Source organism: Notothenia coriiceps, unplaced genomic scaffold (genome assembly GCF_000735185.1).
Source record: "Notothenia coriiceps isolate Sejong01 unplaced genomic scaffold, NC01 NC01_scaffold00013316, whole genome shotgun sequence".
Lineage (NCBI taxonomy): Eukaryota > Metazoa > Chordata > Actinopteri > Perciformes > Nototheniidae > Notothenia > Notothenia coriiceps.
Genome location: NW_011346017.1, coordinates 1 through 13,374, shown reverse-complemented (window position 1 = coordinate 13,374; position 13,374 = coordinate 1). Strand labels below are relative to the sequence as shown.

At 39.3% G+C, this 13,374-nt stretch overlaps 1 long non-coding RNA gene across 1 annotated transcript; it reads right to left on the bottom strand.

Moving 5' to 3' along the window:
- Nucleotides 1-80: 80 nt before the first annotated feature.
- LOC104947881 (uncharacterized) lies at nt 81-12,167 on the bottom strand. Its single transcript, XR_798603.1, has 4 exons — nt 12,097-12,167; nt 11,922-12,002; nt 7,834-7,839; nt 81-91 (listed from the first exon to the last, which is right to left on the bottom strand). It is a non-coding gene; the product is annotated as an uncharacterized lncRNA (long non-coding RNA).
- Between the last annotated feature and the right edge of the window lie 1,207 nt (nt 12,168-13,374).

Sequence of the window (13,374 nt, the reverse complement as noted above, 5' to 3'; positions counted from 1 at the left end):
CCCAAGTTCCCATCAGCAAAAACACGTGGTTTGCTATCCTGGCTCCAAAATGGTGGAATGAGCTCCCCATTGAAATCAGGACAGCAGATAGCTTGCTCATCTTCCGGCGCAGACTGAAAACTCATCTCTTTCGACTCCACTTCGAGCGATAGAATTACTAACAAAGAACTGCTAACAGAGCACTTATATACTAATAAAGGACTGGCTTATCTAAAGCCAGTTGAGTAGCACTTGAAATGTTTGGCTCTATGAAACCTGATGTACTTATATGATTCTGTTTTCTTCAAGGTTGTATCTTCCTGGTCGAATTTACTTACTGTAAGTCGCTTTGGATAAAAGCGTCAGCTAAATGCAATGTAATGTAATGTAATGTAATGTGTGAGTATGTGTGAGACTTTAAAAATATCAGCACAGTAAGCTAAATTAAGTGAGTTTAAAGGTGCATATTTAGATCTGATATGATATCTTAACACTAATACACTAATCCAAAGCAAAACACTCTACATCTCTCCTGTAGTCCAGAGCAACAGAAGAGTTTACACACACAGGGTTAAAAGCATGAATCACGTACCTTGTTTTGGAAAGCACGTGTTTCCTCAGGCGCGTATTGTACCCAGGTGAATCTCTTTATGTCTTCAGCGCTGTGCTGACACGTCTCCAAGTGGGACTTAACAATACTCTGAGTGATGCGCTCTGTCAAAACACAAAAGAACATACACAGATAAACGAGAGTGTTTCCTCACTCAGGTTGTTTGTGATGGCAGCAGGTTTTATATGTAAGAGTGGTGTTATTTGCACAACCACAGATCATGGAAACCTGATGCTTTGCACCGTTCTGCTCTCACTTCTGGCACAGATGCCCGGACAAGATAAAGTGTTAAGGCTCATCAACTCATTTTACATCCGCAGCTGTTTGGCTCTCTTCCACCTCCTGCACTTATAAAACCCACCCGTCACAATATTTACCCATTGCTTCGTTGAGAGGTCCCTAGAGCTCTATTAAAGCCTCCATGCAATGGTTTGGTGATGCCAACAACCATAAAGAAGTAAAATAAAAATATATATTCTTCCTCAAGGCCTCCTAAAAATGCTGAGCTTTTCTTACCACCACACCATCATCCCTTCATCTGACCCTGTTTCGATCTGATACCGATCTTACTTTCTGTTTTGCTGCACTATCCATCTGTAGTGTATTATTCTGGTTCTACCTGCTTATAACAGGGTTCTTACGGTCATTAAAAACCTGGAAAATTCATGGAAATTCAAAACGCTAATTCCAGGCCCTGGAAAAGTTATGGAAAACAATATTTTTCCCAAAGTTTTGAAAGAGTAATGGAAATGTAATTTATATTTTATCTAATCGCCGAAATAGTAATACTATAATGATAATAAATACTGTATCGTATAGTAATGAAACGTAAAATGGCATTTAACTGACTAGCTAGTAAGCCTATTGGATTTGTTTTTAGATAGGCACAACATGTTTCATATGCAGACCTTATTTTACTGTTCCGTTTTAAAATAAACCATTTTCAGTGGTACCGCTGAGAAAGAGTAATGTTTTTGGTCATGGAAAATTAGGTACAGTAAAGGTCATGGACAAGTCATGGAAAAGTCATTGAAAATCATTGGTGAAAAAGTGTATGAACCCTGTTATTCTTAAACTACCTATTTACAGATTGAGATTCCTCAGTTAAAAACAGGAAGAATTATTGTCAGTAAAGTAGTCTCAAATAAAGTTCCACATAGGATTTAAAACCCCATTTGAAAACGATATAACTGTTGAGTTTTGCCATGCAGCGGGGAAAAAGGTTCCTGAAACCGTTCTGGGAGGCCGAATAAAATATTGAACTCTTCGATACGCCTAACATGAGAACTCCCTCTCTTTGGCGTCACATACAGTATTGTACAACCTCTGTTTCACCAAACATGGCTCCTGATCCCTGACCCCAGAGTGCTGATGGTTTGCTCCAAAAAAATCAGCTGCTCAACCAATTTAAAAAATCAAACTCAAGCCAAGACAGAGACACTCCATCAAGAGGCAATACAACAGAATGGGACATTTCTGACCAGTTTCTTGTGGCTGCTGTGGGAGGTGACGACACAAAGCTCCATCAGGATTAGTGCACAGTGCAAAGGCATCATTCAGAGAAACAGTTAGACAAGAAGGAAACAAAGTAAGTATAACAAATTGTTTGCTTTCCTCTAGAGAGTGAAATGAGAAGATTGATACAGATTTCTATTGATGTGAACATAGAAGCTCAGGATGTAGTTTAGGCCTGGCTTACAGACCTCTGTGACTTGAACCGTTAATCGATCGAGACACGCCATGTCGAAGGACGTCCCAGTCGCTTAAATGCCTAAGGAGGAGTCGAGGCGAGAGGAGTTGAGGAGAGAGGAGGGCGGGGGCTTCCAGAGGAGACGAGAGCGAGGATACATGAGTGCAGACTACACAAAGGTGTTATCGCTACTCGTGCATCAAAGCTCCGCCCCCAACTGTCTGCTCACTGCAGCTGTTCTGAATCAAAGCTCCGCCCCCAGCTGCACAGCCGTCTGCTCACTGCAGCTGTTCTCAATCAAAGCTCTGCCCCAGCTGCACAGCCGTCTGCAGCTGTTCTGACAGTTAAAGGAGGATCAGAGTCATTACATGTTTAAAGTGCTTCAATGCGAGTAAAATATATCAACCTCTTAAACAAATAATGAACTCATACTCTATAAAAACATTAAAGTGTGTGAAATATGCTTACAAATTCAATAATAATGGTTTGATTATAAAATAATAACTTACATTTCTTACTTGTGGTTTCTCATGTGTTTGGATAGGAGTTGTGTTTGGATGAACTTCTCAGTGGAATTTGATATGTCAAAACCTTAACACAGAAGGCATTATAACCCCTGGTTTTGTTGTGAAAACAAACAAGATTAAAGGATTGGGTACATCTCTTCTGTGTCAGCCTGAGAGTAAACTTTATTCAGTATTGAGAGGGAGAAGTAAAGCTGGCCTGTGGCAGGAATGATTCCATTGATTCAGTTTGAAGTTTTAATGGACCAAGCCAAAGGACTCAAGACATCTGGTTCATTTGAGTTAAGCCCGTCAAAGAACCATCAACACAGAACAGAGAACGCTGGTACCACCTGGACTGCTGGAACATGTAGCAGTGAACTTTCAAATTGAAATAAAATTTGTTTTGTTAAGTTATCAGTTCCCTTTTAGAGAACACAGAGCACATATCTAAATATATTTATACCTAAATCATCTTTTATGTATGCGTAATGCACTTCTGAACGAACATTTAAATGGTTTTATAACCACATTTAAAGTGTGCAAGATGTAAACCATTTTTTGTAAAGACATTGCCGCCAGTTACATATTGATATTTGACCTTGTGGTGTAATTTTTTTACAAACCACTATCTCTCCTGGAGCTTTTTTTCCAATGCAGCATGTTCTAAAACATATACAACGAAATAGAAGTTATTCAATACATTCACAATTATTATGGTGGGAATTTTGCTGATCTGGCATCACCTTCAGTAGGGTCAAGATGCTGTGGCAGTAAGTTGAACTTCTACTTAAACTTCTTAGTCTGGTTTACAGATAGATTTCCTTCAACGTTAAAAGCAACCAATGTTGACTGTTGGTAGAAGACAATGCCAAAATACAGTCTCAAAGTTATTCATGTGAGTAGTAATAAGGGCCGTTTCTTCAAAGTTGACCTGCTACATGTATATATAGGTATTTTGCTTAAAAGTAAATGTATTTTTCTTTTGTGCCATGCTTTTGCAGAGACATCTATCTCCTGAGGACTTCCAACAGGTTTTCTGCATGACCCTGCAGCAGTTTGACCGTCTGGCCCTCTGGAAGAAGACCGATCTGAAGAAGAAGGCACGTCTCTTTTAGAAAAAAGAAAAGTGTCTCAAGAAGCATCCGTCCTGTGTTCCACAAAACCGAAAAAATAAACGCAACCCATTTGAAATATCTATATATGCACCGCCGTGATACCCCTACTTTCCACCTGTCGATCGTCATGCCATCTGCCTGATGCCAGAGAGGAGCCTGTTCCCTGTGGAACCTTTCACCATGTTAAAGCAGCATCTGAAAACGTTTGTATGCAATGTGCTCTGAATGTTTGACTGACAACTCTACAGATGAGGATGAGGAGCTGCTTTTGCATGGCCTGTGTTGATGCTCCTCGTCTGCATCCCCCCCCATCTCCATGCTTACAAACACCATGGCCAAATATACGCATTCAGAATAATTCTGGTGCCGGACTATCCCCAGCTTTATGTGTTTCTGAGTGTCTTATGTGCAGCTTCTTATACTCTGTCAGTCCGGACATTTGTATGTTTTTTTTATCAGCAACTAGTTTGTTTCATCATCTGTCTCTACATAACATTGTTTTGCTTCTCTCATTTTTCTCTCTTGCTGTCCCTCCATTATTTAAACTTTTTTCCTTCATTAAGTCATTTAATAGTAAACGTTACTTTAAGGCAGTAAGGCAACCGCAGACTTGAAGAACAGAGATGAAAATAAGAAAAAAGTTAGCTTCTGTGATCTCTTTCTTCAAAAAGTACCTTATCATACACTGTGTTCCTCGCTGGGGAGTTTTGATATGTGTTCCCTTATCTTACGCAAGCATCCTGTAAATCAGCGCTGATAGGAGAGCCGAGGCTGGATAGGGGCGTAACATGGCAGTAAATCACAGATAGAGAGGGGGGTGTCAAAAAGGAGGAGGCCAAAGGAAGAGCCCTGAAGAAAACATGTATCACAGTTTCCGGGTGTGCAGAGGTGTCAACAAACAAATGAAAATATTTTTTATAAGCTATTGTTGACTTCTGGAAAGTATCATTCAACAGTCATGAGACACAGCTGAAAGAAATCATGATTTTGTTACTGTACATGGGGGGAAAAAGCCCATGCTGACTTCTTTGTGTGCTGCTTCACAGACCTGCAGCAGCACTTCTGCTTTATAGGTGGGGATGTGCTTGATTTAACTCAAAGCTCTAGCTGTGTTATATCTTCCTCAGATAGATATTTACCTCCTGTATATGTTTGTTGTTTGTTTGGAAGCTTTGTTGCATACAGTAAAAGCTCCACATTTAAGCTGAAGTCCATAAGCTTTGCTTAATGATTTCTGGACTGTAAAACTCGCCAACGTACATACTGCAAGATGTATCTGAACATATACTGGACATATACCAGACATATTTTCCATATTTGTCACCTAACAAGCCAAGGTGTATAACTCTTCAGGCATGCATGAGGGTTGGAAAACGGGGTTTGTCCACTGATCGCAGATAACATATGTATGGAAACATTATCAATGTGTTTTGAGTGATTGATTATTTAAATTGCATTAACTGAAATGCCCTGGTCAGCTGCTTACATTAGCCTATATTATGTATTTATTTAATTGCATTATGAAAGGATTTTATTTTTGAAATCTTAAGGGTGTAGCGTAGAATGAATAGCATCCCGGAGAAGAATGCTTTTGAAAAGAAACATATCAACTTTTGAGTTTAATCTGAGTGTCATATCATTTTTGCTCGTGTAAGTTACACCCTAACTGTTGTCATTAATGTCATGACCTCTTTCTAACATTCATCTGCTATTAAAGTGTTTTATCCAAACTACAGTCCCTTTGGGTTCAAGTGCTTGAGTTGGTTACATTGTTGCCTAAAATCCAATACTTATGAATCGTCCTTTACGTGTGTAACGTAAAGGTGTGTGGATGTTTTTTATGATGGAGAATTGAGTTGTACTGTAACTACATCATATTGTTCCAAAAGTTAAGGATAAAGTTCATCTTAAGCTGGGGAGAAAATTAATCAATCAATCAATGTTTATTTATATAGCCCAATATCACAAATGTTACATTTGTCTCAGTGGACTTCACAGTTTGTACAGAATATCAGTATCACAATGCGACACCCTCTGTCCTTTGACCCTCACATCGTATAAGGAAAAACTTCCAGAGAAAACCCACAGTTTAAAGGGGAACATGGGAGAAACCTCAGGGAGAGCAACAGAGGAGGGATCCCTCTCCCAGGACGGACAGACGTGCAATAGATGCCGTGTGTAAATTGAAAAGATAATACATTTACAACATAGGTAGTCCAAATGTTTGGAAATGCATGTGTCTGTAATAAGAAGATGAATCCACGAGGATGTCAACAATCCTGTGGGAGCCATCAGGGAAGTAGTATGGTGAGAGTCTGGCAGGACCGCAGTGACAGGTTCAGCAACGACTCGCAATCCAGGACTCATGATCAGGACTCAGGATCAGCCACGAAAACCCTTAATTTAGAGACACAATGGCTTGTGTTAGAAACTGCCATAAGGATGTTTTAGTGTCTAATGTTATATAGAAATAGCAACAATGACATTAGACCTCCAACCTCCAAATAAAGTGGGAACTAATCAGGCTAAACTGGCTTCTCATCAACATTTGTGATTGTCTAACTATCTGTTTCTTAAAAGTTGGAAATATACACTGATTAACATTGAGACTAAGTGGATCAGTTGGTTCGATCCGGCGCTCCATGCATGCACATTTCCCGATCCACAAATCACGTTACGTGGTTTCGCAGGAGTTCCACGTTATTTGGCTGTCTTTGCATTAGTTTACAGTGACTAGGGAATGGCAATGTGACATTATCAACACCTAACTGGCCATCTTTGAGAGACACCTGCGACTGCAACTCATTGACCCCTTTCAGTTTTAACTTTTTAAACATGGTCGGTTTACAACCAACAGTGTTGTGTTGCTGGCTGCAACAGCAAATCAAGAAAAAGGACTATTGGATTACATTTAATGCATTTGCAGCATGGAGACTTTATGAGAAAGGGGTAGCAGCAACGAAATGGCAAGGTGGTCAGCTTGGGAGGCAGCCAACTGCTGACTGTTTGTTGCTAAAATAATTGCTGGACTACAGTAACACAAAACACTACAGAGGGAATGAGATTTTAATCATGAAATGTAGTAGTTTAGATACCCGCAGAATAATTATGCGTGATAAACCTCAGTTTTTGAGCATTCCGTTAGCATAACATTAGCTATCTTACCTTTGTCCGGATGTTTGTATAGTTGTTATTGGCTCTGTAGATTTGAAGGTCCTACCATCTGTTTAAGATGTAAATTAGGATATTCACCTCCAAAGATTAAACATTTTCAAATTTGCCGTTTTAGTAACTCACTTAAAACTCCAGATGCCGACATCAATACCAGTGATTGGTGGAAAGTTGTCAAGATACTTTGACCATTCTTTAACTCATTTTAAAATAATACCTCTGTCAAAAGCTTCTCTCTGTAAAGACATATCTATTTTGTGCTTAATCATTTTGGAAGCAATACAGCTGACAAGCTATGGATATTGAGGCCTTCGTCGCCCCAGAATGCAACACGGTTCCCATTCCCTATATCATATTCATGTTGGTCATGGCTGAAACAACAAATCTCCTGACAACCATTATATCATTTTTTCTCTTCTTACCAGAAAACCAGCTAGAGGTGCGTACATCACCAAATGGAATTGAATTTGAAAGAAAACAGGACATCGACAGGTGAAGGCCTTGGTAACAGCCTTGGTTTCATAGCCTTGGCTAATGACGTAGTTTGCACCACCCTTGAAGATACCTTGCTGAGGGAAATATAAATTGGCCTTAATTTAGTGGGATACAAGGCTCCAAATGCTTTGAATTGTGATTTATCCCCAATAGATTTTTTTTTATTTGCAATAAGTGTGACGTTTTTACATTAGAATAATCCTGTGGCACAGCCCAAAAAGTTACAAAATGACACATTGTAGCCTAATACAGCGTGTATACAATGACAAGTCTCTCAATGAGTGTGAAACCTAGGCCTGTTTAGAACAACACAAAGCTGATTTCCCCAAATAGTCCGTGTTTTACTTTTGAAGTGACGGGGGTTCATTTGGAGAGCTTGCTGGGGACATTGCAATGTTCCAAAAAAAATCTATTTTGTATTTTTCAAACAAAGACATGCTACATCAGAGTATTAGTTAGAAAAAAGCCCATCCAGACTAGTTTGAACAGGGTGTGAAGAGGCGCTCTCCCTGGATGATAGGAGTGCAGGCCAGCTGGGTGCAGATCTCAGAGCGCTGGCTCTGCCTTTACTTCTGATTCTTCAAGTGTATTATGCTAATAGATTAGTATGGATTATATTTCACACGATTAATCCAAATCTGCTAATTAACTAAAGGCACTACATCAATGTAGTGTAGTAAAATACAAGATTTACCTCTAAATTGTAGTGGACTAGAAGAACAATTAGCAAAACATTTAAATACACAAGTAAAGTACAGGTTCCTCTAAATTGTACTTGAATACATCTACTTAGTTACTTTACAACACTGGTTACAGCAACAGACGGCTCGAAGCTAAACCCCATATTGTCCTCTTTCACTGAGCTCGCAAGGTCCCACATGGCTAAGAAGCACAAATGACCCGCCTCTTGTAACGGAGACCTAGCCTACAATTGGCTGACACTGCTGTCAATCACTGCCTGGTTTGACAGGCGCACCCGCCTTGCCTCTATTGTCACCGGTGCGAGGAATATATATCTTAAACATGGAGAAGGAAGAAAACATCAGAGGTGAGCCGCTCTCACACACTTTGTTAAGTTATCATTCATGTGCTAATGTTCCCTGCTGGCTTTTAGCATGTTGTTAGCTCGCTCACTATCAATGTCTTCAGTGGATTCATTGAACGGGGAGTCATTTAGGCTTGTACTTTATTGTATGCAGAAATGTTTTTTAAAAAGCCGTATAGCTTATTATCGACAATTGACAATGGAGTCCGCATGTACGTCGGCTGCCCTACAGCAGTTTCTATTCAACGTGTGTAGGCTACTTTAGTGTTTTTATTAGTCCAATTACAGACCTACAATATGTAAGGTGATGGCTGCTATTTACTCGTGCTACTGCCTTTTCAAGGGAAGTTTACTTAAATGTTGATTTAATAGCATCTTAGCATCATTCTTGTTATGGTATTACTACTACCATAATATACCGTAATATATATTAGACCTAGTAGTACCTTTTTTATTTATTTATTATTATTTTAATTACATTTTAACCTTATTTTACGGCAGGCCTAAATAATGGTAATAAACGGGGATATTGTGATGTGTTGGAGTGTACAGATGAGTCGGTATTAAAGTGAGGGTCAGTGTTGTGAATGGACTAAGGGATACAAAGGACCATGTGGGGAGAGGAGAGACAGCAGGGAGAGGTGGAGGAAGGAGGGTGATTGATTGGCTGAATGGCTGAGTGGGGGAGTAAACCCTGGGCTGGAGGCTGCATGCTGCTCCAGCATCAGCAGCCTGCAGGAGGACCAGCTGGGGCCTCAGTCTCTGTCAACTCCCCTTGCTGTGACCTCCAGACAACAGTATATGTCTACTGAGAAGAAAAAAGCTATATACATGTATTTATTAAATGTATAACGTTAGGACATCTTTATATTGAGGATGTTAAGATATTTAGTCAGGGCTGTCAAATACAACAGAGCAACCTGACAGACAGAGCATGAGCTGTACAGTTGTAGGCTGGAACTGATAATAGTATAAAACAATGATAACCATGGAACATCTAAGTTAGCCTACGGATTTCTTCAAAAAAGCAATTATATTGTTTACCATCGTCCAGAAGTGAACATATTACAAAACCAATTATCAGAATGGAGGCAGGCAACTTTCTCTCAATCTACTAATCAATTTATTTACTAATCATGTCAGCCCTAATGAAAATACTCAAGTTAATTATTGTGCAAAAACTGTATTATACAGACAAGACAACTTTATATTTTGCACAGGGATTTTACAAACCTTTGAGAATCAAAATAATTTCAAAGTACATTATACTTTCCATTATATAAAACAAGACATCCTCAAGTATTAAATGTTGTCAACAGAAGCACAAGAAACTGACAGTACTTACACAATTCAGTCAAAACCAAAAAGGCATTAACCTACAATGACTGTTTTCGGACTTCATTTGTATGACTGTCTCCACTTTCCTTACCTTAGCTGACCTGTCTCATAAATTATAATTCCATGAACTCTTTGAAATTGTGTGTGTGTGTGTGTGTGTGTGTGTGTGTGTGTGTGTGTGTGTGTGTGTGTGTGTGTGTGTGTGTGTGTGTGTGTGTGTGTGTGTGTGTGTGTGTGTGTNCACATATTTTTGGGAAATAAATAAATAAAGATAGATAAGTATTACACTTACATAAACTTGATCTCCTACTGGAGTATTTGTTGTAGCACTATACATGTTTTAAGTGTAATACTTATCTATCTTTATTTATTTATTTCCCAAAAATATGTGAGCAGGCTTGCATCAAATCATGTACACACACACTCCAACATCCCTGAAACCTGCGTAACTTATTACCAGTTTTTTTTTGTGAAGTATTTTAAGGACTTCCTCTATTTCCTTGCAGTGCAGTGTGCAAATCGCAACACCATCTAAAGAGGACCTATCATGCAAAATGCACTTTTGTACATCTTTTATACATGAATATGTGTCCCCGGTGTGTCAGGGAACTCACCAAGTGTCAGAAAACACAACCCTCTCTCTTTTCTTCCATACGCAAATCTCTAAAAACGGGGCTGCAACGGATCTGATACAGACTGATACAGATTTGAAATTGAAACGGGGTGCTCCGTCTATATGGGCAACTCTCCACCTATCAGGGGAATGAGAGGTTGCGTGGCATGGTAACAGCATGGTAACAGCATGGTAACAGCATGGTAACATGACGCTCGTGCCTCACCCCCCTCCTTTGCAGGGGGGCGTGGTCAGCTGCAGCTCATTTGCCACAGAATCAGCCCTTGTGAAGACAGGGCTGGAATAGAGCAAATAGAGCGAAATGAGGCATGGCTAAAATGCATGATCTGTTTGGTATTTTGAAAAAAAAACTTCACTGACATGTTTTATATAGTTATGGCCCTACCATATATTATTCAAATATAGCATGATAGGTCCACTTTAAGGTACCATTCTTTTAGAACACGTCAATGATTCTAAAAAACACTGTTTACTTTTACTGATGTAGCAGGATATCTAAAGATCCTTCCATCAATGTTTCTACTTTGGGTGGATTAAACCTAATTCAATAAATTAACAATTGAAAATATGCTATCTGATCTGAATTAATATGAAATCCCTGCTGAATCCATTTGTATTGAATCAACATTGAACTGAAATGGATGTGAAATGTATCTTTAGGTTTATGTAGGTTCCTAATTATTCATCAAGACATTTGAGGATAGATACACAGAAGGCTGTAGAGCTCAAAATGGTAATTTCAACCCCCCAAATTAAACCCCCTACAACATTTATTTTCACCAGCAATAAAAAGTAAATCTGCATTTTTAACTTCAATTAAATGTAATGCCAATTGTATCCTATCACATGATACTCGAAATCCATTCGCAAACAAGCTGTCAAGAATATAATTCGGGTAGAGAAAAAATGAAATCAATTATAATTGTATTATATTAAACTAAATTAGTTTTTTTCTTTCTGAAGTAAAGTGAAAGATGTGTAGTCTAAAAATAATTTGGGCACTGGGCATTAAATATGAGCTCCTGTGGTTTTCCTTTTTTGTTTCTACTACAATTGTTTTATTTTTCTGGGATAACACTTCACTCAGAGCTGCTCTCTGACACGAAGCCTAGCCTGTATCATGACGCAATACAATTCCAATAATGACACCCCTGTCCACATATTTTTGGCCAAAGAGTTATCCATTGTTTATAAAAACAAAAGGAGGCCATACGGAAACCATCTTTACAGAAATGAAAGACCTGGCTGATACTTGATCCTTCCTATTTCAGCTTTCTGGCTGTGCCTTCACTTCTCTTTTAACGGCCTGTGTTAGATTAGATTAGGATTAAAGCTCACCTCCAGTCTGGTGCGGTCCACGTCCCTGGGAAGCTTCACTTTCACTCTATGCGTCACTGCCAGAACTTCATAAGGGTAGATCTGGCACACAGAGAGTAAGCATTGTGGGAGATTTATTAGGCTAAGCAGCCAAGACTGTTATTCGTAATGTATTACCAAATGAGGGAAATCTTACCTTGTATTCTGAGAGGCATGAAAAGAGAGAAAGAGAGAATTAGTCTGCTTGAAAAAAACGTTTTTATTTGAAACGCACACAAGTGTGTACACACACACACACACACACACACACACACACACACACACACACACAAGCATGTACACACACACACACACACACACACACACACACAATGTCCCCTCAGGTACAGATGTTTGAACCCTATATGTCCCCTCAGGTACAGATGTTTGAACCCAATGTCTCCCCTCAGGTACAGATGTTTGAACCCTATATGTCCCCTCAGGGTACCGGATGCGTATCGGGTCCAGCACGGAGAAGAAGGACTCAGGGAGGATCCATGTGGACTTCGCTCAGGCGCGGGACGATCTGTATGAGTGGGAGTGTCAGCAGCGCCTCCTGGCCCGTGAGCAGCGACACCTCCGATTCGTCCACGAGGACAGACTCCTCCCCCCCTCTCCTCCTCCCATCGTGCACTTCTCTGAACACGAGGCGGCCATGTTGGCAGAGAGACTGAAAGGTGAGGACGGGCAGAGGGGGGAAGTATTGGAGTACAAATACTTTGTTACTGTACTTAAGTACATGTTTCTGGTATCAGTACTTTACTCCACTACTTATTTTTCTGACCACCTTTTACTTTGACTTCTTACATGTTGAACTCAAATACCTGTACTTTCTACTTCTTACATGTTGAACTCAAATACCTGTACTTTCTACTTCTTACATGTTGAACTCAAATACCTGTACTTTCTACTTCTTACATGTTGAACTCAAATACCTATACTTTCTACTTCTTACATGTTGAACCCAAATACCTGTACTTTCTACTTCTTACATGTTGACTACAATAACCTGTACTTTCTACTTCTTACATGTTGAACACAAATACCTGTACTTTCTACTTCTTACATGTTGAACACAAATACCTGTACTTTCTGCTTCTTACATGTTGAACACAAATACCTGTACTTTCTACTTCTTACATGTTGAACCCAAATACCTGTACTTTCTACTTCTTACATGTTGAACTCAAATACCTGTACTTTCTACTTCTTACATGTTGAACTCAAATACCTGTACTTTCTACTTCTTACATGTTGAACTCAAATACCTATACTTTCTACTTCTTACATGTTGAACTCAAATACCTGTACTTTCTACTTCTTACATGTTGAACTCAAATACCTGTACTTTCTACTTCTTACATGTTGAACTCAAATACCTGTACTTTCTACTTCTTACATGTTGAACACAAATACCTGTACTTTCTACTTCTTA